Source organism: Zalophus californianus, chromosome 2 (genome assembly GCF_009762305.2).
Source record: "Zalophus californianus isolate mZalCal1 chromosome 2, mZalCal1.pri.v2, whole genome shotgun sequence".
Taxonomy (NCBI): Eukaryota; Metazoa; Chordata; class Mammalia; order Carnivora; family Otariidae; genus Zalophus; species Zalophus californianus.
In genome coordinates, this window is record NC_045596.1 from 115,592,405 (window position 1) to 115,618,796 (window position 26,392).

A 26,392-nucleotide genomic window follows, 5' to 3' on the forward strand; every position below is an offset into this window, starting at 1 on the left:
ACCCTTTCATTTCATGACCCAACCACCACATGCCTCTATACAGCTGTCATATATCTTTCTGGGCTCAGCTCACATGTAGCTGTTTCAATTTTAAAATCTAATCCAAGGGCAAATCCTCCTGATTCCATTGTGAACACCTGGTACAAACAACAGTGAAAAACAGTGGGTCTCTTTCAAATGTATCTCCATGTGAAGAAAAAAAAAAACGATTTCGCACATGTCTCAGATCAGACTTGCAAAACAATTCATTTCAATTGATTGATGTCAGCAAACCTATCCTGAACACCCACTCTCACATGCATTGTTGGCAATGTGCTCTTGAAGGTAGAGAGCCCTTGCCCTTGGGCAGCTTATAGGTCACTGGAGAACAATACAAGTAAGGGGCACAAATAAATAGAATATAAAGCAGAATAAAAAAAAAAAAGCCTGAAAGAAAGATAGAAAATAATTATAAGGTTCAGAGGCAGGGCAGCTCAAGATCATCTAATTAGATTGACATCATTGAAAGGATGTGATGAAAGCTGGTAGAACTTCATCCAACAAAGATGGGGCGGGCAGGACATTCCTGGCAGAGGGAACAGTGTTATCAAAGACTCTAATGCACATGGTGTTTGGGAATCAACAAGTAGTCCTGTTTGCTTCAATCAAGAATAATCTCTGTAATGGACTTCAATGTTTCTGCTACCCAAGATATAGTTTGATATTTTAACAGATATATGCAGCAATGTTAACTATTAGCGAAATCAAGAATATTTTCATCACCTCCAAATTCTCACTAATGACCATTTAGTCGTTCACTCCCAACCTCTGACCCCAGGTAACCACGAATTGCCTTCCTATCACTATAGATTAGTTTTGCCCCTTCTAAAATACTATATAAATGCAATAATACAGCTTATATTCATTATGTCTGCCTTCTTTCACTCAGAATAATGCGTTGAGGTCAGCCATGCTGTTGGGTATGGAAGTAGTTTCTTTTCATTCCTGAGAAACAGTTCATTATATGGATATACTACAATTTGTTTATCCATTTTCCTATTGAGGAACATTTGGGTTACTTGAGGAATTTGACTATTTTGAATAAATCTGCTAGGAACACGTGTGTAAAAATCTTTGGGAGGATATATATTTTCATTTCTCTTGTATAAATATCTAGGAGTGGAATTTCTGAGTCTTAGGGAAAAGATATGTTTAATCCTATAAGAGATGGCCAAGCTCTTTTCCCAAATGATTAGACCATTATATTCCCACCAGCAGTGCACGAGGGTTCAGGTCTTCCACTTGCTTGCCAGCCAGCACTTGGCATGTAATTCTCTTTAATCTTCACCATTCGAGTGGGTACACAGATATGTCCCGCTGTGATCTTAATTTGTCTTTTCCTCATGTCTAATGATGTCAAGCATCATTGCATGTATTATTGGCCATTCCTACATCTTCTTTCATGAAATATCTCTTCAAATCATTGCCTGTTGGGTTGTTTGTCTTGTATTCTTCAAAAAGGAAATCTTTCTTCCCAGTTTGTCCTGTGTGATATGCTCTACTATGCCTTGGATGACCTTCCTTTCTATCTCTATTTAATATGTTAAAGTCTGGTTCATAGGTCCCTTTCCCCACGCAGCTTCTTCCCCAACCCCTCCTTTCCCTGAGCTCTTGCAAGACCTCATTCTCACATCCCACTCCAGTGGCATAGATCATATCATATAATTCAGAGGTACAGATCTCTATCAATCCCCAGACTGGGAGCTCCTTGGGGTTTCAGGATGAGTGTTTTTCTTCTTTGAATCTGTCCAGGACTTCATACAGTGCCTGCCACATTTAAGTACTCAGGCTCACTCGGATAGTTCAGATACATAAGAGAAGGAATAGCAACTTATTCAGGCTACAGTCATGGATGGGTAAGGGTAGGTTCAGAATGCTGGGGGAGTCACTATTCATTCATTCGTTTAACAAATATTTTTTGAACTCTTGCTATGTGCCGGGAACCTTAGATGCTAGGATACAGAGATGACCGAGCTAAACAAAATCTCCACCCAGATGGAACTTAGCCTACATCAAAGGAGACCGATCCATTCATCAAAAGTTAAAAAACGTAGTGCGGCAAGTGCTATGTTAAGGGAAATCCAGGATGCTAAGGAAGCTTAGAGAAGAATCCCTAACCCAGGTTTTGAAATCAGAGGAGAGTTTCTGGAGAAGTGGTATCTCAGCTGAGATGTGAAGCATACATCAGAGGGACCCCAGTTGAGAAACAGGAAGAGCAGCTCACACAAAGGCCCAGAGATAAGGAAGAACAAAGCTCATTCAGAGAGCTACACTAAATGGGCAGAGATTGAGAACTAGCTATCGGATATAGGGAATGATTGTAGAGGAAAATGCTGGTGATGACTCCATTAAGTGATCAATAAATACAGTAGAAAGGCTTTTTACAAATTTTCGTTTTTGTTTTTTTATTTATTTTTTTATTTTTTTAAAGATTTTATTTATTTATTTGAGAGAGAGAGAGAGAAACAGCATGAGAGGGGAAAAAGTCAAAGGGAGAAGCAGGCTCCCCGCTGAGCCGGGACCCTGATGTGGGACTCGATCCCAGGACCCCGGGATCATGACCTGAGCCGAAGGCAGTCGCTTAACCGACTGAGCCACCCAGGCACCCAAATTTTCGTTTTTGTTGTGTGAGAGATTCTATCAGTTTCCCCTCAAAATCCCACCTCTAACATTTACTGACTATGTGATCTTAAGATAGCGGAGCCTCCCTGTTCTGTTTCCTCATCTTTATCACGGGAATAATAACTTCATAAAGCTGGTGTGAAATAGAGCTAATGCAGGTAAAATGCCAAGTCAGGGATGAACTGGACACTCACCAAATGTTTTACTCCCACTGGGCACAGGTACTCTACATTTTGCCGCAACCCTTTATCTAGGTGGGCCATGTAACTAATTACCAACAACAGAGGGTGAGTCCAAGGCTTGTGTCAGTTCCTAGACTAAGGCAGTTAGGAGCAGGTGTGCCTTTCTCATCATCTCTCCCTTTCCTCGTTTGATAACTTTGGACTCCACATGTTGAACATTCACTGGGAAGAAGCCTGGGGCTCTAAATGACTACATGAAGCAGAACCCCTTTACTCTACCACACACCTGCCCTCTGCTAACCTGACTGGGCTGTGACATGTGGTGGCCGAAAAAAGAAAACAAAAAGAAAAAGAAAAAACAAAAGTATTGTATTGTGTTATAACACTAAGCACTTGGGGTTGTTTGTTACGGTAGCACTGAATAAATGTTAGCTGAGAATGCTAGAATTGTTATTTGTGGTTTTACTGTTATTAATACATGAGACAATATGGCCTGGTGGTTCAAGCGCAAGCTCTGGAATCAGACAAAATTGGGTCTGACTCCTGACACCACATGTACCAATGTTGTTTCCCAGTTATTTAGTCTCCTATGCCTTATTCACTCATCGATAAAATGCAGATAATAATGGCACCTGCCTCAGAAGGTCACTATGAGTATTGAATAAAATAAAGCACATAAATCCTTTGGCACGCCTGCACCTTGCAAGCACTCAATAAGTAGAAGCTACTAATACTATTATCTCACGAGTACGATCTGATATTGGGAAGGTTTGAAAATTTGCCACTGCATAATCTTTGGAGAAATTTCCGGGGAGATAATCTCCCTTGTATTTTAACACCTCAGAAAGTTCAGCATTTCTTCCTTTCTGCTCCAGGACATGTGCAAGAGTAGACTGGTCACTTTGGCAACCTGAAACCTGTACTTCCTGCCATCACCCCAGGAATGTTTGTTACTCTGAATGTATATCCATAATATTGTCAGGTCAGTAATTACCTTGCCTGACAAAAAAAAATAATGTGTTAACAGATCAGGCCTCCGGTGCTCATAAATTATTCTTTCTCTCTTTCCCCAGCAAGTATCTCGGGGACCCAGGGGATCTGAGCTGTTGTGGGCCTTGGAGGTTTCCAGAAGGCCGCTCCTCTCGCCGGCTGGGCTCCTAGCACGCTCCATTTTCCCAGCACCACAAGGCAAAAGCAACTCATGCTGGCAGTTGACATCTTTTAATATTTGTTGCTCTCTTTCTGCCTAGCACTTGTGGCTTCATCTTGACGTGAAGTCGTCTCTGTTATTGCCATTACTAACTAAATAGCCCCCGGACTCTGGCTGGAAAACAGCACCATAAATTGCTTAGAGTTATCCTATTTCCTGCAAACAAAAATCCCAGCAGCTTCGGGTCCATTTTTACTTTATTATTTATCCGGCCAGGCCATTTATCGCAAGATACTGCCTCTCTCTGGGTTGGAGTAGGCAAATTATTCCATTTTCGATTGTACATGGTGCAACTCCTGATTCAGGAGCATCGACAGGATGCGTACTTAGGATGGAAGTATTTGCACATTTGCTGCTGAGAGCAAGAAATCATTATCTGTGGCCTGTTCTTCCTTGGCGCTTAGGACAGAGTGGGATTGAAGAGCAGGATTTTCATATCTCTTTAGCCACGGGGTCAAGTTACTGCCGGAGAAAGAAAGATGGAGAGAGAGAGCTTGGACAGCACGAATTCATTTTAATGGTCTACTGGTTCCACTTAGTGAAGGCCTATTAATTGCATAACAGGCATCTGTATCTGTGTCTTTCAAATAACATTTCTAACCACCTGGGGAACTGCTAAGAAGGCACAGAGGGATATATAAAGAATGGGTGCAATTAGGCAATTATGATCAAGGATAGAGAAAGGTTTGAAGGGAGAGAAGGAAACAATGTTCCTGTTTCAGTGCTGTAGGCTACTTTGGTTTGTTTTTGTTTTTTTTTTAGGGTACTTTTATAGGGGGAAAAAAGGCTCTTTAATTATGAAAATCTTTCTTTTGTAAATTGCTACACAAGTAACACAGAGACTGAGGGACATAAATTTCTCAGTGAAGGGATCAGGTGTGTTATGAAAAGTAAGCAAGTTGGAGGTTTCTGATTGAAAAGAAACTTTTTTAAAAATTTTGATAAAAAACCTGCTAAAATTATATTTTCCATTCTCCTTTGTTGTTTCACAGTGAAATTCCATTTTAATAAAATGTGGAAGTTAAAAACCACTTGGCACATTTTTAACCCTACCTAGTGTCCTGTGCCCACTGAGGAACCCCGAAGTGTATCTCTGAGGAAGAGGAAACATCCTGATCCTCCATGAGAGGAGTTGACAACTAGGGAGCTACTTGTTATTTCCTGACAGCACTATTCGTCAAGCGTTGATCATCACAGTGCTATCTCACTTAACAGATCATGAGCTATTAGGGGACAAGAGAATTTCTTCATACCGTTTTGATTATCTTACCTTAGGATAAAGGAAAATAAGGACCTTGTTTTTAAGTTTGTTATGTATTTGAGAAAAGGAAATGAATGGCAATAGATCTTTTATCTTTGCATTTGAGCATTCACCACATTTTGCTTTGCTAGGAAGGACAAAGCATCCAATAAGAAGTGCCTCTGTTTCTAGAATGTTCTCAGGTGGAAGGAATGAGACAGCTATTAGTTAGCCACTTTCTGATGTGGCCACCTTGAGAGAGGTGGATTAGCAAGGATCAGGCTCTCACCCTAATGCTGGAGGGACTGAAAAACCACTGTAAGAGGACCAGAAACTGGTCTCTGGCTAGAGCACACTTGGCTCCTGTGGAAGGTGCTCTGAAAATCAATTCAACTCTTTGTCTTTTGGATAGAAGCCCAGCAGTAGACAAGCTGCAGGCCAGGAGGCATGACTGATATGGTGCCCACTGCCAGCCAGTCTCAGCCCAGTGAAGGACATCTGGAAACTGAACATATCTTGTCTTGGGCCTACAGGTGACTGTTAATGGGATGAGTGGTTGGCACCTCTACTTTAGTCTTGGTCCACTATATGCCCCCAAAATGGGCCTCTACTTTAAAAGTCTAAGTACTATGAGGAGTAACTAATTCCATTTTCTCTCCTGACAGGCGAGGCATTACAATGAGCTATTTCTCTGCTAAAATGGGCCTTCTTATGGGTCCAGGTCAAGATCTAGGAGTAAACTGTAGTGATAAGTCCCAGGAAGGAAAAGATAGTTCTCTCTTGAGTACCATCAAAAGCAATTATGAACAGCAACACCCTTGACGTTCAGGATACCAGTACTAGTGCACAGGATGTAGAATTCAGACTGGAACTGGGTTTTGTTTATGGTATCATTCAGAAGCACCTAGAATGTCTCCTTTAGTCTATACTACAAAGATTTTGATTAAGCCTAATGCACTACCAGCCAGAGAGATCACTTCTCTTGTTCTACATCATCATTTCAGACCATCAGTAACGGTCACATGACTTTATTAGCCCTGCATCGCCAAGCTTAGTGTCTAGAGTTAGCAATTCACAAGTACTTATTAAATAAAATAGGATGGATTTCTTAAGGAGACTAGAAATTCGACAGTTCAGTGTATTTCCCCCCACATGACCCTGCTTGTGTGACCTTGTTACAAAGGAATGATGCACTTAATTGGAAAAGAAATAGGCTTTGCCCTCCACCTACTGCAGGGTGATCCAAATTGTCACCTTTAAGGAACAACTTTTCAAAGGCAAGTTGGCTCTCCTTATACACAAGACCAGGTGGAGAAACATAGCTAAGTCACAGAACACCATTGATTAAACAAATATATTTCATGGGTACTAAAAAGTATGCTGGATTGGGCATATTGGGTTTAAACCAATCTTGTAAGATATAAATGACTAGGTTTTAACTTCTTGTCACTAGGACCCATTACTGATAAGACAATTCACATATTTTGTCTGCCTGTTCTTAACATATTAAAAAGGACATGAAAGAGAGAGTAGTCTTCTATGACCCTGTCCTCAAAATCTTACTGATCTGGCCATTGATTAGAAGGACCCACCTCCACTAGCTAAAGGCTAGGGAAAAAGGAAATAATTAATACTGTTTACATATAAACCTGTGTCAAAAAACAATCTTTCCTAGGGAAAAGATAAAATCAAACCATGTGGACTTAAAAATACTGGGAAGAAATATGCCCAAAATATTCCATAAGAATTACATCATGCACTGTCATTTAATATATTAGGAAATTCAAGGCCGGCTTTATAATAGCTGAATCATGCTCCTAAGGAAGGGTTTTTTCACCTTTTCAAGGCATGGAATGCACAGAAAAGAATATAAATAACAATAATAATATAAATAATATAAATAATAATAATATCTGCAAAGCATACTGTAGTAAATAGTTTGGACAGAGATGACCTGCACCTCAAGGCCCAAGGAGATATGCATCTCAAACACCATCCCCCTCTAGAAGAGTGATAAACAAACTTTTTTCTGGAAAGGGCCAGATAGCAAATATTCTATTTAGATTTTGCCTAAATAGGTTTCTATCTGAACTTCTCAACTCTGATATTGTAGCACCAAAACAGCTATCAACAATACATAAATAAATGGGTATGGCTATCTGTATTCAGTAAAACATGATTTGCAAAAACAGGATGTGGTAGGATTTAGCCATGGACTATAGTTTGCTGATTTTTACTCTAGGAGAATAAAACAACTGAGCCAGTAGGCTCTGGGCCTCACCGCTCCCAACACGTGTGCACGTGCGCGCGCGCACACACACACACACACACACACACACACACACACACACACACTTCAGCTAAGGAGCTTTATTTTTATCTATGTTGCATATTGAATTTCCATGTGAGATAGGGTTTAAAACTAATTTTACTTCTGAAAAACAGATAAATAAAACTTTGAAAACTATTTCAATAAGTACTTATTATAAAAATATATATCTTTATTCAAAGGATAGTATTACTTACTTCTACTACAGGTTTTGGAATGGAAGTCAAGGTTCAAGTGACAGTAATGCTCGAAGAAATACTAACACCTAGGCACAAAGAAAGTATGTTACTCATTATATTTAAAATGACATCTATTCTACTTTTGTTAAATATAAATCCTTCTTTTTAGTTTCAAAGGAAGAAAAACTGCTTGTTTTTTCATTATTTATATGCTTACAAGTACTGAAAAATTCTAAGACCCATGGGATGGTTATGAGCTCTGAAAAAGTTACTTATGACCTTAAGCATGAAAATAAGTTTCAGGGCCATCATTTACTTTCTTAATTAATTGATAAATCTAGAAGCAAATCCTCACAGGATACCTGGGTACAGGAAAAGTTTCTGGAAATTTAAGGTGGGAAGGATAGATGACACTTTCAGCTAGTTTTTAACCTATCGTTCTTGAAAGAGCTTCCTTTCTAATCCCAAGGAAAGCTACAAGCAGCCTTTTCCCTTCAACCTAATTTGCTAGTAGCTTTCAAACTTCAGTTGCAAATATTTAATTAGAGATGCTCACTGAAAATGCAGAATCCGATTCTGCATTCAGAAGATCTGAAGTTAGGCCCAGGGATCTGCATTTTTAACAAATATCCTGAGCTTGTGGACCACTTTGGAAATGATGACATAAACTTCATTGATTTACAGCAGTAGGCTCTTACCATTCCAAAAGGTAGAGGAATGGGATAATAGTATATTCTTTAGACAAGTGTTATCTTTCTTGTGATTTTTTTCCAATGACATGTGTTTGCCTTAGGTGTCTGAAAAATAGTTTCTTTGTTGTTCCATTCATTGCTGTTCACAGACGTCTACTCCTAAAGGAAATGTTTTTAAAGGGTACAGGAACACAACTACACACAGATATGATCTATATTTTAAAGCAGCATTTGGTTTGAGACCTTTCTCAGATGTCTTTGGGGAGTTGAGTTCATGTTCAGTTCTAAAAGTACCAACCCCCAGTAGACGTTGAGTGTTGCAGTTAACCAAGTTGAGATTATTGTACAAGGACATATTTTTAGCCAGTTCCAGATTTCATTCAAGCAGTATAAAAAGTTTCTTGTATTTTGTTTTCAGGAGAAATACCTGCTGTAGCTTCTAAGAAAAAAAAAAAAAGGAGAAAGGGGGGTGGAGCAACATGGCAGAGGCCTCCCAATCTCCGCCCCAGAGGAGCGGAAAACTTGGCGGAGTTGTAGGAGACCTGGATTTCGTCTAGTCCCAGGAATTCAGCTGGATAGGGATCAAACCATTCTGATCACCTACGAACTCAACAGGAGATCGAAGAAAAGAATAGCAACAACTCTCTGAATAGAAAGCGACCACTTACTGGAAGGTAGGGCGTGCGGAGAAGTGAATCCGAGGCGATATTCGGGAGGATAGACGGCGGGGGAGGGAGCCTCTGTCGGCCGCTTCTGGCAAGTGATAGAGCCGCGGAGCACAAAATCGGAACTTTTAGAAGTCGGCTCTGCTGAGGGACGTCACTCCAGTGGCTAAGCGGGGGGTGGGGGGGTGGAACCCTTGCGGGACAGTGTGCTCTCAGGACCCTCGGGGTCACAGAAAGACCGGGGGGTGCCTGAGTGCGGCGGAGCTCCCAGGTATCGGAGCGGGGAAGCCGGCTGCAGAGACGGAGCCGAGGAGCAAGCTCTCAGCTCGGGGTTGCCATAAACCGTGATCTGCGGCAGTCAGGCCACTGCTCCTCCAGCAGGGACCCAACAAGCGGCAGATTTGGGGAGACTCTCCTTCCTCCCCTGGGAGGAGCGGCGCGGGAGCACACCGCAGGGATCTGCTGGGTTTGGAGACTCCACACAGGGTCATGCGCCAGAGATAGAAATGCTCGGTCACAGGCCGGGTGAGCACGGAGTGCGGCCGGAGACCCAGGAGATGAGAGTGATTGACTGCTTTTCTCTGGGGGCGCACTGAGGAGTGGGGCCCCAAGTTTTTGGCTCCTCTGGGATGGAGATTGGGAGGCTTCCATTTTCCCTCTTGTCCTCCACAGCTGTACGGAAAGCTGGCAGGGAACTAAAGCTCCCGAGAGCAAACCCCAGCAGATTACTTAGCCTGGACCGGGCAAGGGTGGGGCAATTCCACCTCCGGCAAAGACATTTGGGGACCACGGCAACAGGCCCCTCCCCCAGAAGGTCAGCAAGATCCGCCAGCCAAGACCAAGTTTACCCATCAAAGAGAACGGCAGAACGCCAGCGCTGGGGGAATACTGCACATAGAATCCATGGCTTTTTTCCCATGATTCTTTAGTCTTTCAAAGTTAATTTTTTTAAGTGCCTCTTTTTTTTTGAATTTTTCTTTTTCCCTTTTTCAACCAACATCTTATCAATCCCTTTTTTAAAAAAACATTTTTATATTTCATTTTTAGAGTCATAGTCTATCCCTTCATAGTAGTTACCCTTATTTTTGGCATATATATATATAAGTTGTTCTCTCTTTAAAATTTTGAGATACACTTTCTTCTAACAGATCAAAATATACCCTAAATCTCTAGTGTATGGCTTTGTTCTAGTCTCCTGCCTGATCACATTCTCTCCTTTTTCTTTTCTTTCTTTTTTCTTTTTAAATCCTCTTCTTTCTTTTTTCAAACAACTTCTTATCTTATCAATTCCTTTTATAAAATCTTTTATAATTTTCATCTTTACAGTCATATTCCATCCCTTCATCGTATTAACCCTTATTTTTGTACATATATAAGTTTTTTTCTTTCTTTAAAATTTTGGGATGCACTTTCTTCTAATAGACCAAAATACACCCTAATCTAATGTGTGGCCCAATCTATGCACCAGCCCGATCATATTTGATCATATTCTGGTTTTTTTGTTTTATTCTGTTTTTCTTTGTTTTTATCTTTTTCTTTTTTCTTTCTTTCCCCCGGTTTCAGGTCTTTTCTGATTTGTTTAGAGTATATTTTCTGGGGACGTTGGTACCCTGTTAGCATTTTGTTCTCTCATTCATCTATTCTGCTCTGGACAAAATGACAGGATGGAAAAAATCACCTCAACAAAAAGAACAAGAGATAGTACTAACTGCCAGCGACCTACTCAATACAGACATTACTAAGATGTCGGAACTAGAGTTCAGAATGATGATTTTAAAGATACTACCTGGGGTTGAAAAGAACATGGAAGTTATTAGAGAAACCCTTTCTGGAGAAATAAAAGAACTAAAATCTAACCAAGTCAAAATCAAAAAGGCTATTAATGAGGTGCAATCAAAAATGGGGGCTCTAACTGCTAGGATAAATGAGGCAGAAGAGAGAATTAGCAATATAGAAGACCAAATGATGGACAATAAAGAAGCTGAGAAAAAGATAAACAACTACTGGATCACGAGGGCAGAATTCGAGACATAAGTGATACCATAAGATGAAACAACATTAGAATAATTGGGATCCCAGAAGAAGAAGAAAGAGAGAGAGGGGCAGAAGGTATATTGGAGCAAATTATAGCAGAGAACTTCCCTAATTTGGGGAAGGAAACAAGCATCCAAATCCAGGAGGCACAGAGAACTCCTCTCAAAATCAATAAAAATAGGTCAACACCCCAACATCTAATAGTAAAACTTACGAGTCTGAGAGACAAAGAGAAAATCCTGAAAGCAGCTCGGGAGAAGAGATCTGTAACCTACAATGGTAGAAACATTAGATTGGCAACAGACCTATCCACAGAGACCTGGCAGGCCAGAAAGGACTGGCATGATATATTCAGAGCACTAAATGAGAAGAATATGCAGCCAAGAATACTATATCCAGCTAGGCTGTCATTGAAAATAGAAAGAGAGATAAAAAGCTTCCAGGACAAACAAAAACTAAAGGAATTTGCAAACACGAAACCAGCCCTCCCAGAAATATTGAAAGGGGTCCTCTGAGCAAAGAGAGAGCCTAAAAGCAACATAGACCAGAAAGGAACATAGACAATACACAGTAACAGTCACCTTACAGGCAATGCAATGGCACTAAATTCATATCTTTCAATAGTTACCCTGAATGTAAATGGGCTAAATGCCCCAATCAAAAGACACAGGCTATCAGATTCAATGAAAAGGAAAGACCCTGGATATGCTGTCTGCAAGAGACTCATTTTAGACCCAAAGACACCCCCAGATTGAAAGTGAGGGGGTGGAAAACCATTTACCATGCTAATGGACACCAAAAGAAGGCTGGGGTGGCAATCCTTATATCAGACAAATTAGATTTTAAACCAAAGACTGTAATAAGAGATGAGGAAGGACACTATATCCTACTTAAAGGGTCTATCCAACAAGAAGATCTAACAATTGTAAATATCTATGCCCCTAACATGGGAGCAAGGCAATTATATAAGGCAATTAATAACAAAAGCAAAGAAACACATTGACAACAATACAATAATGGTGGGGGACTTTAACACCCCCCTGACTGAAATGGACAGATCATCTAAGCAAAAGATCAACAAGGAAATAAAGACTTAAATGACACACTGGACCAAATGCACCATGCTCATGGATTGGAAGAACAAATATTGTGAAGATGTCAATGCTACCTAGAGCAATCTACACATTCAATGCAATCCCCATCAAAATACCATCCACTTTTTTCAAAGAAATGGAACAAATAATCCTAAAATTTGTGTGGAACCAGAAAAGACCCCGAATAGCCAGAGGAATGTTGAAAAAGAAAAGCAAAGCTGGTGGCCTCCCAATCCGGACTTCAAGCTCTATTACAAAGCTGTCATCATCAAGACAGTACGGGACTGGCACAAAAACAGACACATTGATCAATGGAACAGAATAGAGAGCCCAGAAATGGACCCTCAACTCTATGGTTAACTAATCTTCAATAACACAGGAAAGAATGTCCAATGGCAAAAAGACAGTCTCTTCAACAAATGGTGTTGGGAAAATTGGACAGCCACATGCAGAAGAATGAAACTGGACCATTTCCTTACACCACACACAAAAATAGACTCAAAATGGTTGAAAGACCTAAATGTGAGACAGGAGTCCATCAACATCCTAAAGGAGAACACAGGTAGCAACCTCTTCGACCTCAGCTGCAGCAACTTTTTCCTAGAAAATCACCAAAGGAAAGGGAAGCAAGGGCAAAAATGAACTACTGGGACCCTATCAAGATAAAAAGCTTTTGCACAGCAAAGGAAACAGTCAACAAAACCAAAAGACAACGGACAGAATGGGAGAAGATATTTGCAAATGACACATCAGATAAAGGGCTAGTAACCAAAATCTAGGAAGAACTTCTTAAACTCAACACCCAAAGAACAAAAGATCCAATCAAGAAATGGGCAGAAGACATGAACAGACATTTTTCCAAAGAAGACATCCAAATGGCCAACAGACACATGAAAAAGTGCTCAACATCGCTCGGCATCAGGGAAATCCCAATCAAAACTTCCATGAGATATCACCTCACACCAGTCAGAATGGCTAAAATTAACAAGTCAGGAAACAACAGATGTTGGCGGGGATGTGGAGAGAGGGGAACCCTCCTACACTGTTGGTGGGAATGCAAGCTGGTGCAGCCACTCTGGAAAACAGTATGGAGGTTCCTCAAACAGTTGAAAATAGAGCTACCATACGATCCAGCAATTACACTACTGGGTATTTACCCCAAAGATACAAATGTACGGATCTGAAGGGGTATGTGTACCCCGATGTTTATAGCAGCTATGTCCACAATAGCCAAACTGTGGAAAGAGCCAAGATGTCCATTGACAGACGAATGGATAAAGAAGATGTGATACACACACACACACACACACACACACACACACACACACACACACACACACACACAATGGAATATTATGCAGCCATCAAAAAGAATGAAATCTTGCCAGTTGCAATGACGTGGATGGAACTGGAGGGTATTATGCTGAATGAAATAAGTCAATCAGAGAAAGACATGTATCATATGACCTCACTGATATGAGGAATTCTTAATCTCAGGAAACAAGCTGAGGGTTGCTGGAGTGGTGGGGGGTGGGAGGGATGGGGTGCCTGGGTGATAGACATTGGGGAGGGTATGTGCTATGGTGAGCGCTGTGAAGTGTGCAAGACTGCTGAATCACAGATCTGTACCTCTGAAACAAATAATACATTGTATGTTAAAAGAAAAAAAAAGAAGAAGATAGCAGGAGGGGAAGAATGAAGGGGGTGGAAATCAGAGGGGGAGACGAACCATAAGAGACGATGGACTCTGCAAAACAAACAGGGTTCTAGAGGGGAGGGGGGTGGGGGGATGGGTTAGGCTGGTGATGGGTATTAAAGAGGGCACATTCTGCGTGGAGAAAAAAAAAAGGAATCACAGGAACTAAAAGTATTGATCTGACTTAAAATGGGAAACAAAAAAGGAGAAAAGAGAAAATATGTTGAGTATGCCATGGGCAAGCATGGTAACAATCTGTAAACATTTAGAAAATATAGTAAACACTTCTTCAGAAGGAAGAGTCGTCATTTAGTTGAGTACAAGGTGCAAAGACAAAGGGAAATGGGTCCTGATTGCTATGTAGTATTCTGTCAAACTCAAAGTTGCTGATTACCTAGTTTCAGCCATTTTTAAAAAGTGGTTTTTGGCACACACAAATAAAGCTCTTAACTAATCCAGGACTGCTGATGTGAATGCAGCAAGAGTTTATTTACACTTAGGCCTCACACTCCCAAAGGTAAATCCATTTTTAAAAATCTTTAGGAAACTTACCTCTGCAAAACCTCTGCTCTCCCCTCCCCCAAGGGTGTCAACTTGGGATGGGTGAGTCAAATAATAAACTTGCTGAGCAGCACAAATATTAGTAAATATTTGCAACACTCACAATTTCTGCTTTTTAAAAGCTTACAAGTTCAATGCTTCCCGTTCAGTAAAACATGTTAGCCAAGAAACACAGGAACACTGAAATTTGCTGGCCTGGAAGATAATTCACATCCCCAGAGTAAAAACTACTACTTATCTACTCTCATCTCCAAGCCACATGCTACATAGGCATCCATGTTTCAATAGTGAATCAAATATCACTTGTCTCTTTCATCTTGGTATCCTCCACAGGATTTATTTCCTTAGAGAGTCAGTTCTGTGCCATACTTATTTCTGAGACTATGTCTTTCTACCTTGCCATGGTATTATTTCCTTGTTTTGCCACATGATGTCTCACCCATAAAAATGGACAGCCCCCTACAAAAGAACAGGTTTGAAGTGGTGTATGGAGGAATCAAGTGCTTGTCTAAGGAGCCTTTTGAGTATGGTCTGCAGTGGAATCATCCACATTGCCCAGAAGAAATGCAGCAATGCAGGATCTCAACACCTATCCCAGACCTACAGAATCTAAATCTTCATTTTAATAAGATCCCAACACATTTCGTATTTTTGAAATAGATGTCTAGGCCCAAGATGGAGCCACTCCAACCCAAGGTGCCACCTCAGAAAACCAAAACTCAGATAACTTTCATGTCCCTGCAAATGCTCTGCTTGACCAAAACCGCTGTATATCCAGTCAGCCAGTCCCCAAACACCAAGCCAACTCTGGGCTCTGTACTTACTTTTTTGTTCCTTCTCACCCCAAACAAGGTTGACCGTGTGACCCCAGCCAATGAGATATTTTCCATTTTTCTCTTCCTTGTTCTTTATTCTTTACCCTATAAAACCTTCCTGCCTTCCACTCCATTTTGCAGTACTCTGGATAGAGATTGTCCACTTCATGATGTGTTAAATAAATTTTGTTTGTATCACCTAAGTTGTCTTCTTTAATTTTTTTTCAACAGTACATGCTTTAAAAGTTTGAAGAGCAGTTCTTACTCCAGCAAGGAGTACGGAGAGGAGCAGGAGAGAATCAGAATCACCAGGGAAGGTGTTTCATGCACACATCCGGCTCACGGTTCCCAGGATTCACATGCTACCCTGCCTTAAGAGACTGTCCTCTATGGAGCGGGTGGAAGATGTGCTGGGGATATTTCTCCCATGTTCTTCCCTAGTGGGGAGAGTACTAAGGTGTCACTTAGCACTCTAAGGCAGGCCACATAAATGGAAAAATTCTAGAGAAACAACTAGCTATTTGAAACCATCATCTCTCCAGTGCAGAAGGCAGTGCCTGGCATATAATAGGTGTTCACTAACAAATTGCAAATGCCATCTAAAGAGCACCAAAATCATTAATGAAATATATAAACATTTCAATAATTTGAACAAGCCTTCTTGGTGGGGTCAACATGAGATTACCTCCCCTCATAGGTCTCATTGTTTCTGACCAAGTCAAAACTATTGGTTTGTGGAATTTATCGCCCATTCCAAATCTAAATCTCAACAAAAGCATAGTTTCGTTAGGCTAGTGACTCAAAGCTACTCTCTGACATCATGGAGTACATATTCTAAACTTTTGAGGACTTGTTTACACCTGATTATATGGTATGCAAATAGTGGGAACTCCATAAATGCTGCTGACAGATTGACAAGATTCACTCACCGCTGGCTTGAGTCTTTGTGACTCAGCTCCACCTCAGAGGAAAAGAATCCACGGTCTTCACCATCCATTCTGAAGCTGGGCGAGCCTTTTCACCAATGCAGGGAACTAATTGCTTCTTTTCTCTGGATTGCATATTGCTTATTACTGGCATGACATTCCAGTACCCAAGAAGCACAAATAGTGATCCCTGAAGCTGCTTTAACCTTTTCAGACTATAGCAACTGCATTGTTCGCCTCATTACACTCTGCAGACTTTGTCTGGGATGACAGCCCGAAATGGAAGGTTCCGCCGGCACCCTTCATTAGCACTTTATTCACCATTTCTCAGCAGCAGCAAATGCCCCAGGAGCGTGGGCAAAAAAATTCAGCAATCATCCCTCAGTATTTTAGTCCTCCGAGTCCCTGGGCACATTTCTTGGTTTTGTTTGTTTGTTTGTTTGTTTTAAGATTTTATTCATTTATTTGACAGAGACACAGCGAGAGAGGGAACACAGGCAGGGGGAGTGGGAGAGGGAGAAGCATGCTTCCCTCTGAGCAGGGAGCCCGATGTGGGCCTCAATCCCAGGACCCTGAGATCATGACCTGAGCCGAAGGCAGACGCTTAACGACTGAGCCACCCAGGCGCCCCCCTGGGCACATTTCTTAACTATTAAATCATGCGTGTGCGTTCAAAAACATGAGCTTAATGAGCTTTGCCCACCCCAGCTGGCCCCAGGACAAACCCTTCACTAGAAAATTCCTCTCTATCTGGTTTTCCTATCGTAAAGCAGGAACGCCAGTGAAAATTCAAAAGCTTACAAAGCTAAGAGGAGGGATATAAAAAGGAAAACAGTTTGGAAAGGGTTGGAAAGTTATCCTGAAGTTACCATTACCGTCCTATTTGATATCAGATACAAAGCTCCTGCGAATCTGACCCCAGCGGCTTTGCAGACTCATCCACTCTCTGTATCATCCACAGCACCCACTCCCTGACCCCACGCCACACACTGCAGGTCCACATCATTGCAAAGACGCACCGTGGTTTTGCACATTTGGATCATCTACTCTATTTGGTAAATGCCTATTTGTATGTCATGGCCTTGTTCAAATAACTTTTCCAACAACCCTACTTAAATCACAGGTCATTTTTTTGTCCTGCAAGCAAACTCTAACTTTATTAAAAAACAACAACAAAAAAAAAACACCTACTTAGCACATATCCCGTTAATGATAATTATGTACATATGTCTCCACCCTAGCACGTAAGATATTTTAGAGCAGGGATGGGCTTTCATCAACAGTATATATACCCAGTGCCCAGTTAAGTAAGTACTTGACTCTGTGCAAACAAGAAAACTAAAAGCAATCTGTAGTTCATGCCCAAAATTAGAGACATCTTAGAAAGACATGTTAGGAAACACTTAAGAACCAGTAATATGCCTCCATATTTTGAAAAAATTTTGTTGATAAAGTAAATGTAAAAATATATACTGTCATGAAAAGTCTAAAAACACAAATGCATGAAAACAGTGGGCCTCTATACCTTGAGGAGTTTAAAACGCAGGAAACTACAGAAACTCTTCTACTCAGCAGGAGTTATCTGTTTGTCTAAACTAAAAGCTGGGGAGCCTGGGGGGCTCAGTTGGCTAGGTATCCAACTCTTGTTTTCGGCTCAGGTCATGATCTCAGGGTCATGGAATTGAGCCCCAGTGTCAGACTCTGTGCTCAGCAGGGAGTCTGCTTGAGATTCTCCCTCTCCCTTTGCCCCTCCCCCCACTCACACTTGTGTTCTCTCTCTCTCTCTCTCTCTCTAAAATAAATAAATCTAAAATAAAAAACAAACAACTTTAAACTAGAAGCAATAATCCCATTAATTTGAATGACAGAAGCATCTCAATCCTTCCATGAGCCAATTTCATCATATGGTTCCATAACCATATTATTTTGTTGAAAATGCTATTTAAATACTATTGTAAGAGTAACCCAAAGCAAGCCAAAAGTTATAGGCTTTTATCATCTTTCAATATAACAATAGAGTAGAATGAAAGAAAGAAAAGAAAGAGAAAGAGAGAAAGAGAAAATTAGGGTCTAGAAAAACACCTTGAGGAGATAAAATTTTCTCTTTAAAAATTACCTTTCTGGGGCACCTGGGTGGCTCAGGCAGGTAGGTTGAGAATCTGCCTCTTGGTTTCAGCTCAGGTCATGCAGGATCTCAGGGTTGTGAGGTAGAACCCTGTGTTGAGCCTCAAGTTGAGCCCTACGTTGGGCTCCAGGCTCAAACAGAGAGTCTGCTTTAAGATTCTCTCCCCCTACCCCTCTGGTGCTCACTCTCTCTCTCTCCCTCTTTCTCTCTCCCTCTCTTTCTCTCAAATAAATGAATAAAATCTTTTTAAAAATTATTTTTCTGTTAGTTATTTCAATTTCAAATATTTTCTATAAGAAAGGCCTATGCTGTGTTATTTAGCACGAGTTCTGAATACTAAGGATATTCTTCACATAGTCACAGTGCACATCAGAGGGAATATTATTAGCCTAAGAAATACATAGCATGTCCTTTGATAAACAGGGATTTTAAAAAGGGTGTAGGGAAATTTTATTTCTTTATGTGCTTTATCTTCTAATTAAACACCCACAAGGACATTGAAGAAAAAGCCCTCTTTTTCAGGGAAAAATGTGATTCTAGAATATTTGAAAATGTTTCTGGCAAAAGCATGACAAGAGGGGCCAAACATAGGACACAGAGTTTCTAACACTCTCATTGCTTCTTTTTATACCTAAGAAATCCATTGTGATTCTGACCCTCTATCCTTATATATGAATTTTTTTTTCCTGACATAACTAATACATATAATCACATCCTCACACACAACATCTTTACACCAGACTATCATAAACTTTTGGAAGGGGTCAAGTTCAGGGGTTTAGAGTACAGGCTGTGTATCCCAGCTGCTCTTTCACTCAATAAATTTAGACAAGTAACTTCACCTCTCTTCCTCATTTTCCTCATCTGTAAAAACGGAACAATACCCTATTTCATTAATTGGAAGACAAAAGCTTTTACATTTTAATATTCTTGAAATCGGGGTGTCTTACAATTGGTAATGCACCAAAGGGAAGCTAAGTTCTGAAGATTTTCAGGTGTTCCTGCCAGGAGAATTTTCTACCCTCCCTGCACCCAGGGCCATGACCCAAGCCATGCAAGTTTTCTTTGTTTACTCTTCTGGATGATAAATTTATTTTCATTTACCCTTATCCTGAGGCAGAGGTCTCAGCTTTATATGAAGGCCTCCTAACTTGTGACTTTCCAGTTGAAGACATTTTAGAAGACATCTGAGAGGGCAGAGGTGAGATAATACATGGAAGGAACCTAGAGCAGTACATGACACAAAATAAACACTCAACAACTGGTAACTATTATTTTGGTCGTACTATTGGCATCTACTTGTCACTAAACAGATCGACATGCTAATTACTTAATTCTCTTAATCAATGTCAAAAATGCAAGCATCAAAGTAAAGGGAGAAAGCCAATAGAAATAGCCCTTGCAGTGCTTAGGTAGCCATGGCCTGTGGCTGGCTGTGCCCTCAGTGGAGCAAGACTCAAGATTCAGCCTATTTTTCAGAAATGATCTTGCCAAATGTTTCAAATCCCTCTGCTGGTTAAGACTGGCTTTGCAGAAAGTGTTCCCTTTTTGTTAATGGAGAAAGGAATTTAATCTCATAGAGCTTCTTCCTAACACGCTCAAAATGGACTCCCCGGAGTTCCACAGATGCTGCATCAGCAGGGCGGGCGGGCTGACTGGCAAAGACACAGCTCTCCTGGTATCCCAAAGACTAGCTCGAAGGTCATGCTGCTTTGCTAATTCAGTAAAACATAATTACACTGCAGAAAGCTAGTTCCTTTTTAATTCCTCTTACTGATATACAAAGATTTTGCAATTTAAATTGCTTAACTGTCATGGTATTCACACACGTATCCGTATCCAGCGGCAGTGTACCTACATCTACTCAAAGGCTCTGGACTTGGGCTTCAGACTGGAGAAGGAGCCTGTCAATATTGGCAATCTACAGCCAATGGCAATATTTCTCTCCCTTTCCTGGGTCCAAGCCCTTTTCCTCCGCTGCTTGAGAATATGGGAAGCAGACAAGTGATGGTGGATTATGTATTCCTTACAGAGCTGCCCCACTGCACAAATACACGGGTGCTTTTCACATCACAGTCTGTGTAAACAGTGCCCCTAGGAATTATGGAGGCACAAGCCATGAGGCCATAAATGGGAGCTCAGGTCCCAGTAACTGGAACCAAGGCAAGGTCTTGAATGAGTTCCTTATAATACGGACATTCACTTTGACTATTTGATAATGTCACAACTTATATAACTTCAAAGCAAATAAATAACTTGCAACTACTGTAACTATGGTTTTATAATTGTCTTTATCAAAATGTATTGGTTATCTATATAGCAAATAATTTAACAGATAACATATATGAGGCTTCCAGTGTTTAAAATAAACAAGATTTGTTTGTTTATACAGCACCAAACTGGTGTCCACTTTATTTATTTATTTATTTTAAAATTAAATATTTTATTTATTTATTTGTCAGAGAGAGAGGGAACACAAGTAGGGGGAGGGGCAGAGGGAGAGGGAGAAGCAGGCCTCCTGCTCATCAGGGAGCCCAATGCCGGGCTCGATCCCAGGACCCCGGGATCATGAAATGAGCCGAAGGCAGATGCTTAACCGACTGAGCCACCCAGGCGTCCCTGGTGTCCACTTTATAGTACAAAATACCAGAGGGTTCCTTAGGCCTCCAGCTTATTCCCTGAGTCCTATCTCTTTTCAAAAATCTCCATAGAAGATCTTCACCTTCCATGGCTACCCATTCCAATAATCACATTCTTAAGGTCACAATTTCTTCTTATTCTATAACAAAATCCATCCTTTTACCAACAAAGACATTTTCAGAAGGTGAATCCTTAGAGGAGATAAGGAGGGTTTTTCTTGCTAGCAGAAGTAGCTCACTGTCCCAAATTTTAAGTCTTCATTAAAGGAATCTGATATTGTGAAATATCTCCTGCCCCAAATAAGACCCCTCTTTGGTAATATTTTCAATCCTAAATCAAATGCAGTCTTTTCAGAGTCACAATAAACTTAGAAACATTGCTCAAATACAATGAAATTTTGCCTATCAAGCATTGACTATTCAAACTTATACATAATTTTAAGTAATTATTATTTCTCCAGATTATTTGATATCCGGATTCACTTAAGAAAAAAAAAAAAAAAAAACAGCCCTTATTTAATGCCCCATAGCCCAAATCCTTAATTTGGAGTTAATGAAGTCTATGCAACCTAATTTACCTTTTTCTATGTGAAACTGCAAAAGTGGAAAGGGGGTACCTTTTCGTTTTTGGCAGAACAAGTAGGCACCCATGTCAGGGTGCGTGTAGCCCCCATGGCTCAGAAAAGGGTGTGAGAGCCTGAGCAGGGCAAGGAGGGTATCCCCATGAGGGCAGCCTATATGGAGTGTCTGAGCTCAAGCAGGGTGAGCTGAGCCTCATGTGAGGATCAGCCTGGAATTGGGGTTCAGAGCCTGAGAAGTGTGAAGAGGGTGTCCACACTGGGGGATGACCCCATGATGAGTGGACAGCCCCAGTGAAGAGAGGATAGGACCCACATGGGGGATGGCTTGGTACAGGTACCAGACCATGAATAGGGTAATAAGAGCTTCTACCACATGGGGGAAAGAGGGCATGGCATAGTGTAAGGTGCTAGAGCCCCAGCAGGGTGAGGAGAGTTTCAAGGTATGAGACGAAAATGGCAACAGAGGTAGAAAATTGGCTAATACGGGAGTGACAAATAAGTAAATAGATAAGGATAGTGGGTACAGGTTTCTCACTATTGGATAGTAGGTCACAAATATGGAAAGTAAGAAAACTAGAATGACCATGTGGTATTGCTGTATTGAGTAGGAACTGAAGGTATCAGTATGAACTTGTGTTCATATAGATAGATAGATAGAAAGAGAAATCAATATAGGTGTAAATATGTGCCTGAATATTTGAATATGTATGTGAGGTGTTGGTGAGCTGGTATTTGTGCTTATATATCAATATGTACATATATGATACATACATATACATAAATGTGTGTACATATTTTATATCGTATATGTCATACACACACACAGACATATTCCCTAGGACTGATAGCAGTGATATGCTGATAGCAATGAGCACACCTACAGTCTCGCCTCCTGAATACTATTCCCCGATTAAAGGAACCCGGACTCCCTAAAGAGCTACCTGAATCCAGGACTGCAAAGAAAAAGTACAAGATGATCCTAGAACATCCTTTTATAACAGATAACAAGGAAGTACTCAAAGAATGATGGGGACATATGTCAAAGCTTGAAGCAGCTTCTACTGCCAAATCAGAAATTTTGAGTATCAAAATAAATAATGATGGTAATGGAGTATAACCCATTGAATAAAATAGGAAACCATAAGCCCATGAATGAGTAAATTGAATGCCTGATGATGAATGAGACATTTATGTAGTTTCAAAGTAGCTCCTCTCAAAATACTCATTAATTACAAAGGGAGAAAAGAGTAATTTTGCAGTGGAGATGCCTGGAAGGCACCACCTTCATCAGGTAATAAGATCAAAATTGGGTGCCACCTAATAAAGCTGCAGTGAGAAAAGCACAGTATCGTATCTGCAATATCCCTGACAAACATGCATAACCTGAATCATGATGTAACATCAAACAAGCCCATGTTGAAGGGCATTCTACAAAATAAAAAGCCAGCAATCTTCAAAAATGTCAAGGTCATGAAAGTCAAGGAAAAGTCTGAGAAACTATTTCAGACTGAGAGAGACTAAAGCAATACGACAACAAAATGTACCACACGATTCTGAACTGCATAATTTCTTCTTGTTTTTTTTTTTTAAGATTTCACTTATTTCTTTGACAGAGAGAGAGAGAGAGGGAACACAAGCAGGGGGAGTGGGAGACGGAGAAGCAGGCTCCCCACTGAGTGAGGAGCCCGATGCGGAGCTTGACCCCAGGACCCCAAGACCATGACCCAAGCCAAAGGCAGACGTCCGTTCAAATGAGCCACCCAGGCGCCTGAACTGCATAATTTCTATCAGGATATTATCAAGCTACCTGGCAAAACCGAGGGCCAGATAAGAATCATGTATCAATATTAGTTTCCTCTATTTGGTTGTCCTGTGATTATGTAGGAGAAAGTCTTCGTAGGAAACACACACTAGAGCATTAGGGGGGATAGGCAATAGAACGTTGATTGGCAACTTACTCTCAAACGGTTCAGGAACAAAATTCTTTGTACTGTGCTTTCAACTTTCCTATAAGTTTCTGATTATTTCAAATTTTTTAAAAGTTATTTAAAAATCAACTATTTAAAGAACAGTGTAAGGGAAATTGGCAAATTTTGAAAACAGATTATAAACTAGATAATAATATTGAACCAATGTTAAATTTCCTGATTTCGATCTTTGCACTGTGATCATAAAAGAGAATGTCCTTTTTCTAAGAAGATTCATGCTGAAGTATTTTGAGGTAAAGGATGGTGATGTCTGAAATTTATCTCAAACAGTTCAGAAAAAAATATTAATAATAAAAATGCACACGCACATACAGAGAAAGCGAGAGTACAAGTGTGACAATATTAACAATTGGTGGATCTAGATGAAGAATATATGGGAATTCATTGTACTCTTTTGGAACTTCTTTAGGTTTGAGATTTATTTTTCAAAACAACTTTACAAACAAAACAAAACAAAATAAAAATCACGGGGATCATGGTTCCCAATCCTAGCTGCATAGCTGAATCCCCAGGGGAGCATTATTAACAAAAGATTCTTGACATACACTCCAGTCTTATAAATCAAAGTCTCTGAGAGTTTTGCCTGGTAAGTTTTCAAAGTTTTCAGGGGTTTGAATGCATCTCATCCACTGACCAGCGTCTGGGACCCATTAATCTGTTCTGTCGCCCTCATTTTATAAATGAAGAAACTGAGGCCCCACAAGGTTAAGGGACTTGCTTAAGGTCACACTGATAGGTAGTGGCAGAGAAAAGACCAGAATCTGGCTCTCCTGACTCCCAGTTCAGCTTTCTTTGATCACAATTCATAAATGGTTGACTCTCAGTAGGATTGTTTTTTTAAAAAAATCTTGATCTTCAAAGCTTTCTCAACTTAAAATGCTGTTGTATTCAACCCCGAAGCTTCCCATGGAGTTCTGCCATGCAGCTGTGACTGTCCTCAGAGCTCAGGGCTAAATTGGAGACCTGGTCTTTGAAAACGCAGACACTAGCTTGTAATCATACTTTTCAAGTCAAAGAGTCAAGTCTCTTAATGTTTGCTGGAGTTTATGGGTTTCAACCCCGAAGGAAATAAAAGCAGTTGGAAGAAAGAATTAGGGGAAGCAAGTAAAGAGCCTTTGTTGATGGAGATAATTTCCGATGAAGTCTCCACTAGCTTGACGGAAACATGACCCCTCCCTGCATCTCTAGAATGCAGCAGCAGTTCCATAAAACAAAGAAATCATGCAGGTTTGCACGGTACAGTATGGCGAAATTACGTGCTTCCTACCAAGCATCTCTCCTTAAAAGAGAAAGGAAAAGGATAAATTATATCAGGTTATTCTTTTGATTCCCTTTGCTGAGCCAGTTCCTGCTGCAGTGGGGGAAGCCTTATAATCAGATTTGTGCGAGTATTTCTGTCCGGGCATGCTGAGCTTTGTCAGCATAAAATGTTTATAAACTGCTAACATACAGGCACTTTTTTTTTTCAGTCTATTTGTATGGTTTCATTTAATTTCACTTTTCTCCACCTATAGACCAAATATTTCATTCCCAGACAGAAAAGAAAAAACTACTCACCTTTGAAACCCACTATCCTCCCGTCACATAAAATATTGGGAGATCATAGAACACAGTTAACGTGAGTGTAACTAAAGGAATCAAACCCTACTTCCTGACAGTCTCAGTATGGAATTCACAACATTAGAAGGTTTCTACCTAATATGGATGCACTTAACATAATCTACTAAATAGGATTGGTAACCATTACCTCTGAGCCAGAAGTAACACTGCCAGCCCATTCCACGGCCTACTTACCCAGTCATGCCACAACCTTGGGTTCTCCTAGATACTACCATAAATTGGGATATTTACAGCATGGGACTGGAACAATGCCATGCCTGCTGTCAGTGATAACCTACATTTCCAAGAAAGTATTATAAATTCAACGAAATCGCCTTCTAGTCATCCAGGTCAGAAGCCTAGGAGTTATCTTTGATTCCTCTTCTGCTTCTCTCCTATGCAGTAAGTCTCCAAGTGCTGGAAAGGGTGTCTTCTCTTTTCTTCTTGGGTCTATCCTCTCGCTTTGGTTTCCAAAGCTTGGGCCAATCTCTCAACTGTCTTTGTCTTAAACATTTCCAATAGTATTCTAATTCATTTCCCTGCCGTTGGTATCTCAGTTTTCCATTCATTTTTTACAATACTACCAAGTTAGTTTCTTAGAAAATACAGAATTTATTATATGATACACTTACTCAAAAGTCTTCCGTGGCTCCCCAAGGCCTACAGAACAAAGGCCATCTGTTTGCATGGCTTCTCTAGCACCCTTCTCCCTTTCTAGCCACATAATCCTCTTTACCTGTTTATGTAACATGTTCCATCCACACACACAAGAAATCATTCATTTTGTGCATCTGTGTTTTGGGATTCCCAGTAACACGATGACTGAGATGATATAAATGAGCTCACCTCATGATAACTCATGGAAATTCTGAATAAAATAAAACACACACATGGAATTCAAATACATAGCTACTGCAAAAGAAAGCAAAGGTCTAGGTTATATAAACAAGGAGTGTTGGGAAAGCCTGTACAGTAAGAAGAGGGTGATGCCCCCAAGAGTTTCCGCTCCAGATAAGAGCTTGAGAGGGTAGAGACTGTGGTTCTAACATCTGCATGTGGAAAAATTAGGTAACTTTTGGTCTATTAAAAAGGAAACTGGCTAAAGCCCTGAATAAATCCAACAGACTCAAAGATCTGGCCCGTCTATGAAAGTGAGACCTCTGCCCATTAGCCAGA

General features: G+C 40.5%; 1 long non-coding RNA gene across 1 annotated transcript in view; it reads right to left on the bottom strand.

Annotated features, from left to right (window-relative positions):
• LOC113924247 overlaps window positions 1–16,373 on the bottom strand; it is a 36,683-nt gene extending 20,310 nt beyond the window's left edge. The window contains exons 1-2 of the long non-coding RNA XR_003520605.1: window positions 16,288–16,373; window positions 7,820–7,887 (exon numbers count right to left, since the gene is read on the bottom strand). This is a non-coding gene — a long non-coding RNA (uncharacterized LOC113924247). The remainder of the gene's footprint in view (window positions 1–7,819; window positions 7,888–16,287) is intronic.
• Between the last annotated feature and the right edge of the window lie 10,019 nt (window positions 16,374–26,392).